General features: G+C 36.7%; 1 long non-coding RNA gene across 1 annotated transcript; it reads right to left on the bottom strand.

Annotated features, from left to right (window-relative positions):
- Positions 1 to 281: 281 nt before the first annotated feature.
- LOC131552451 (uncharacterized) lies at positions 282 to 6187 on the bottom strand. Its single transcript, XR_009273970.1, has 3 exons — positions 5030 to 6187; positions 2214 to 2305; positions 282 to 1935 (listed from the first exon to the last, which is right to left on the bottom strand). It is a non-coding gene; the product is annotated as an uncharacterized LOC131552451 (long non-coding RNA).
- Between the last annotated feature and the right edge of the window lie 239 nt (positions 6188 to 6426).

Raw genomic sequence — 6426 nt, 5'->3', positions numbered from 1 at the left:
CTTTGGATGAGGGGTATATTTTAAACTACTGTTATTGTCTTCACCTTTGGATACAAGTCTGATCCAGAAGTGAAAGTACTGAAAATATTAAAGCAGGGCCTTGCAGTCTATTGTTCCAGCGGACCTGCCAGTGATTTCCATGTGAACCTGTAGACCCTGATGGGTTTGATTAGAGTTAAACAGAACACTGCATGATGGGAACAGTTACTCAAGTCTAAAGATCCCAGCACACATCTAGAACTGAAATAAAGACTACATAAGACTTCGTGCATGTGTGTGTTTCAAAGCTTTATTATGTAATGTTAAGTATAAAACCGTGTTGCTGCTCATGATTTTATCAGTGGTACTTCTATGCATTACAATACAATTAACTTTTTTATAGGACACATACTCTTACTGGAGCATTATGATGAAGAGTATTTTAATTGTATTGTGGGTGAGTTCACATGTCTCACTATTGAGTCTCAGAACCTGGTGAGCAAAATAAATAAATAAAAGCATTTCCTTTATTCCCTCTACCAGATTGATAACAACAGAGAGGACTGCTGAGTGAAATTGGCAGTAAACTGATTTCAGATTAAAAAAAAAAAAGATTTATTTATGACTACAAAAAAAAAAAGTGCTTAAATTATATCTTTACTGCTTTAGTGGAGATGTGTACAAGCTCTTATTTAACAAACCTATAGACCAGGGTTCCTCAAATCTTTCCCTGGAAGGCCAATCTGCTGCAGAGTTCAGCTCCAACCCTGATCAAACTCACCTACCTGTGATTTTCTAATGATCTTGAAGACTCTGATAAGCATGCTCTGGTGTTTTTGATTAGGGTTAGAGCTAAACTCTGCAGGAGTGGGCCAGATTTGAGGATGCCTGCTATAGACACTTCTGTACAAACTATTGATTGCTTTGAGGTATATGCGTTGAATCCTACAAGCTTTTCACATTCTCCAGAAAGATGCTGTTTCATTTGTACAGTCATAAGGAAATTGAATTTTAAAATTCGGTCTGAGCTGTGTTGATAACCTCAAAGGCACTTTGACGGTGTTAAAATGCCACTTAAAAAAACATGATTGGATGTTTTGAAATTTCCACTGCAAGGAGAAAAAGCTCAAAACACATTCAGCTGAGGAACTCAAAGCATTAATGAGAATATGTGTAGATTTATGCACTGGATTTTGATTACATACGACACATTTCCATGAGGATGAGACTTTGTGTGAAATTCACTTACTGTATGTATTGTCTAACTGGTAAATAATTTTTGAAGCCTCAGGCTTTGAAAGCACAGGTTCTGATGAGTAATATGTGCTGTATTTCGACACTGCTAGTAATGACATATGAAGAGCAAACTGAGTCATATGCTCACAGATGTCACAGTGGCAGAAAGCACAGAAACAAGCTGCTTCTATAACCCCAAAAATACAAGAAAACTGTTCGTGTTGCATGAAGATATTTATACGTATTTAGCTGCAAGTGATTGTATATCTATCAAGATTTAATGCACCATGTTAAACCTTCTCATTTAGCTGTCATTGAGGTGACATAGCGTAGATGACGTACTTAGACAAAATATACTCCATCTTCAACAGCCATTTAATCCAATTATGTCCTTTTTTGTCCTGTGGGATAAAAAAGATTAAGCGAAAAGAGGATATATGACCAAAAAATGCAAGACCTTACAGCATAGCATTGTGTATGAGAAAGGATTTAAACCTGAAAACAATGTTAGATCAACATAGCCTCATATTATACCACAATATGTGGCATGCCTTATGTTGCTATTGATCTTAACACCATAATGCCATATTGAATTCATGGGAAGAATTCAAACTGGATGTGATTCAACTTGAAGGTATCTGCTTGGACCTTTTACGTGGTCTGAATGAGCCAATCCAGGTTGAGATCCATCTCATAAGACGCTGTTCAGATTTCATTTCACTGAAAAAGACAATAAAAACATGCAACTTAACTTAGTGTCACTCCAAAGACAAATTCTCATAAATGTATCTTTTCGACTGGGAAAAATAGGATTATATTACAGGACTCTATATTCTACGTCAATACATACCAGCCGGTAAGCACCATTTATTTATTTTTTTATTTCTGATGTGATCGTCCTGTGTTTTTTTATTTCATTTTACCACAGTATCTAAAAGCTTTCTCATGCAGTCCTTTCCCATCTGTCACAAACCAAGTGTGACTTTACAGTGACTTACACATGATGGATACGCAGTGGTCATCTGTGCCCTGCAGTGATGTTCTGTCAAGATCAGCTCTATTCAGATCCATGGAAATGAGAAGTTCAACACTGGTGGGGAAAGAAAAGAGACAGAGAAGTTTTTTCACACCATTAATTCAGGTGCATTTTTATGCTTTTCCACCAACATCTGCCAATACAAGAACATTATCATACGCAAGTAAGACAGCTCATAAACTGTGGGCTGAAACACATCTCGAGCAATGTTGGCAGTGACCTCGAGAAAGCGCAGTTACATTGACAAGCATCTGTCAGTTGGATGCTGTTGTCTGCAGCCCTGCAATTATCTTTGGTTTCCAGAACAAATCCCTCAGTCGACTTGCCAAGTGTGTAGTGTTACCATAATGGCAGAGAATAAGAGAGTGCAAGTGCACTCCTGCAAGCAGATGGTGTCATTGTATCACTGTCAAACCTCTGAATTTTTAGTCCGACTGCATTAATTGACTCTTCAATCATAACATAATCTTCACTGCTTTTGGTGCATAGCAAAAAAAAAAAAAAAGCAAGCAAGCATGAGATTAAATCAAATTTGTTAAGAGTGAATCACAAATACAATTATAAATACAAACAGTACCATGCATTATGAGCAGTGGAACATTTTATCAAGGTTTGTCAAGGTTTGATGCCATATACCTAGAATTAGTATTATGGGGTATTATGAGGATATAAAAGTATTAAAAAATGATTTCTCCATTGATGTCCAATTTAAAATGAGTTCCATATTCTGACAAAGTTGGAAGCAACATACAGTAGACAGTTCATCCCTTGTGCTTCATGCAGCACAACACACGAATGAGAAGATTTCTCCATTACCTCCTTGTTTCAAATGCCATTTTCCACAAAGATTTCACTCAAAGTTTTAAATGAATCACTTATTGTCTTGTTTTCAAATGTCCTTGAATCACAGCAGAACAATTAACTTCCTAAAACAGCTGTAATTTGCGAAGAATTAAACAGATGAAGAGATGGGTGAGTGGTAAACTGATTACACGAAAACAGGTGAAAACAGCAAGGCTCGCTGCACTCTGAATTCACAAACAGGCGCTAGGCACTCTGGGAATGTGGCCCCTGGCTCACACAGTCATAAGCTTAGCATGAGAATGGCTCGGTCCAATGTGTGTGCCAAAACAGCACGAATAACGCAGGAATCCATTATACCCCCATAATACTAATCATTCGAACACCAAAAATAAACAGATGCTATGCAAACATGGCTGCATTTTCCAGGTGATGTGTTCAGGAGGGACTACAGGAGTGTGATTTTCACTAGAGGAGACAGAATAAGTCACAAATGCATGTCTTCCTAAAGCGTATGGAGTGCTTATTAAATGAAGAGGAAAGTTCTCTATAATGAGAAGAGTGGGACTACTGCTAATTGAGATTCATTAAAAACTAAAGGATAATTACATTGTGTCTTGCATGCTGAATTGAATATTTGATTATTGCACGATCAAAAGTGGAGCGGTTTTAAAGCACAGCTGTGATGTGGCTGTGGGTTGCACTGATATTCATACCAAGAGAATGATTGCAAGTGTAATATTTTTCTTAACAGTTCAATAAACAAGATGTTAATATTGAGCAACTCACATTTTGCACACAATATTGCCAGTTACTTTATATAACTAAAATAACTAGTTACAATTGAAGCAGTTGCGTTTCATTTCTGTGGTTTTGAACAAATCGATTAAGTAAATGATTCAATGATGCCCTCATAAAGACAGCCACTTGATCATTCCTAAATGAATCAGTGCTTTTAAACAAATCATTTGAATGAGTTATTCACTCCTATTGGTGTATCTATGAAAACTGTTGAACAAGTTGTTGAACAATCTGTAACATTACTGCACAGAACGGCAATCTGTCTATCTGGAACACGCAAACGTGGGCAAAAGCAGAGTGCTGCTAAGAGTAAAAGTCCCAGAAATTTTGGCCTGTTCATTGGCTCTCATGGAATGCTGCTCAGCCAATCAAATTTGAGGAAAAAACCTAAAGGCCCGTTCACACCAAGGACGATAACTGTAGGGATAAATATAGCATTTTAATTATCTTTGAAACTCTACAATTATAACAAAATGGAGGAATGATGTAGTTGGAATTTTAATTTTTTTTCCTCAGCTGATGAACAATAAAAACACTGACAGCCAATCAGAATCCACCTGACTTTAACAAGATTGAGCATTTAAAGGGACAGACACTGTAGCGCGCATTTAGTACAACAGATGTTACTTTGAATACTATAGTTGTCTTTATAGTTATTGTAGTCAGTGTGACCACCAAGAATGATAACAATATTAGTGTCCACATCAATGCACAATAACAATTTTAAGGTCGGGTGGATTTTTATTGGCTGTCGAAGTTTTTATTATTCGTCAGGTGGAAGAAGAATAATTCTGAAAGATATTCCACCAATATCGTTCCTCTGTGTCATTATTTTTATAGCTGTGATCACAGAATTATTATTAAATTATTAAAACTTTATAGTTATAGTTATCACCATAGTTATCTTATCATCCTTGGTGTGAACGGCCCTTAACTGTCATATAATCTGATATACTGTTATTATAAGTAATATACATATAATAATATATAAACTAAGGCTATTATAAGTAAAGGCGGTTTACTTATTTCTTGCTAAGCTTTCTGTACACAGAGTTATACACGATATTCTATATGTAACATGAAATTGCATCTATCCTCTCAAGGAAGTGTGGCTTTTGTAATTGGATGTTGAAGTGCTGCGGTTACGCTTTCCATGTTTTCAAACACACTACTTACCTGGCATACAGCATCTGTGCACAGACTGTTTATAAGCACTTCCTCAGCCAAATGAGACGGAGCCCCCTCACTTCTCACTGATTGGTTTTTATCAGTATGCTCCACATATCGACTGCAGGCGCCTGCAACGGCAGGGAAGAGGTGTTACTCAGGTTAAACAAACGGAGCGTTTAAGGAGAGGCTGGGAAGGAATATCCTACTCTTGGCAGCATAAAAGGCAGAGATAGAGCTGGATATGTGGGAGGACTTGGTGTCAGAGAACGGCTGATGATACAGTCATACCCTCCTCAGTGATAATATGTGTGTCTAAAATCTTGCCTGAAGACAGATGAAATAACATGAATATGACCATAGTCTGACATACTGGAATTTGTTGAAGAATTAATAGCCTGACACGTCTCTTTGCCTCAAACCACATCATGCAGTTGTTACGGCTGTTTTGTTTGTTTGAGATTTTTGAATCTACTGATCTACTGAAGAAGAAGCTGTATCTTCTTTCACTCTCTTCCACGCTGACTGTCCAATGGCTTAACGTAGGTAATGATTACATCTCACATTACATTCTCAGGCTTAAATAAAAGCTACAAGCTTCATTTAAAAGAATTTTGTGGATTTATTTTCAAATCTCTACATCATCTGCGCTGATTATTGATTATGGAAAAGTAATGGAGGCTGGATTAAGTGGTCTCTTTCCATTATCCACGTTCATTCCTGAAGGATCCTCTGAAGAGGCTATTAGGTGGGAGGCTCACACACTCTTTCAAACATAAAATCATAAAAGTCTGTTTAATTCTCATACAGTGGCTTTAACCGAGGCACTACATTGTGGGATATCAACATCACAGGAGTAAAATAAAATAAGACCACAATTTAAAAGATGAAAAGATCAACAGACTCATCATCCCACATTTCGAAGGTCTGAATGCTGCTAAGAAATTGGAGCTTGTCGATTTCTCTTTTTGTACAGTTAAGAGCTTTGTGTCCTTAACATTTGTTTGTCTGCTCTCCTGCTGTGTTAAACCCAAAGGAACTGAATTACAGGACCAGCATGTAATGTGTTCAAGCACCATGCTGCCTAACAAAATCATTTCAACATTGTTATTCTTGTGTTTGAGCTGGTTACATTTTTTATATTCATATGTGATTTAAAATTTAGGTAGTTATTGTTGGTATTCTTTATATTTGAAGAGTTCAGATGCAAAAGCCTCTAAATGCCATCAGAAATTTTCTTCTAAAATGACCATTTTCATCAGGCTCCTATATTTATGTTTAGTTATTTTACTTTAACTGCATAGAAAAGGACCTATACATTTCCATTAGAGTAAAATTACTGAACCTAAACATAGCAGCCTGACAAAAATTCTCATTTTAGATTAAAATTTCAGATGGCACTTAGA

This window comes from Onychostoma macrolepis, chromosome 13 (assembly GCF_012432095.1).
Source record: "Onychostoma macrolepis isolate SWU-2019 chromosome 13, ASM1243209v1, whole genome shotgun sequence".
Lineage (NCBI taxonomy): Eukaryota > Metazoa > Chordata > Actinopteri > Cypriniformes > Cyprinidae > Onychostoma > Onychostoma macrolepis.
The sequence above is the reverse complement of the archived record's forward strand: the minus strand, read 5'-3'. Positions and strand labels throughout refer to the sequence as shown.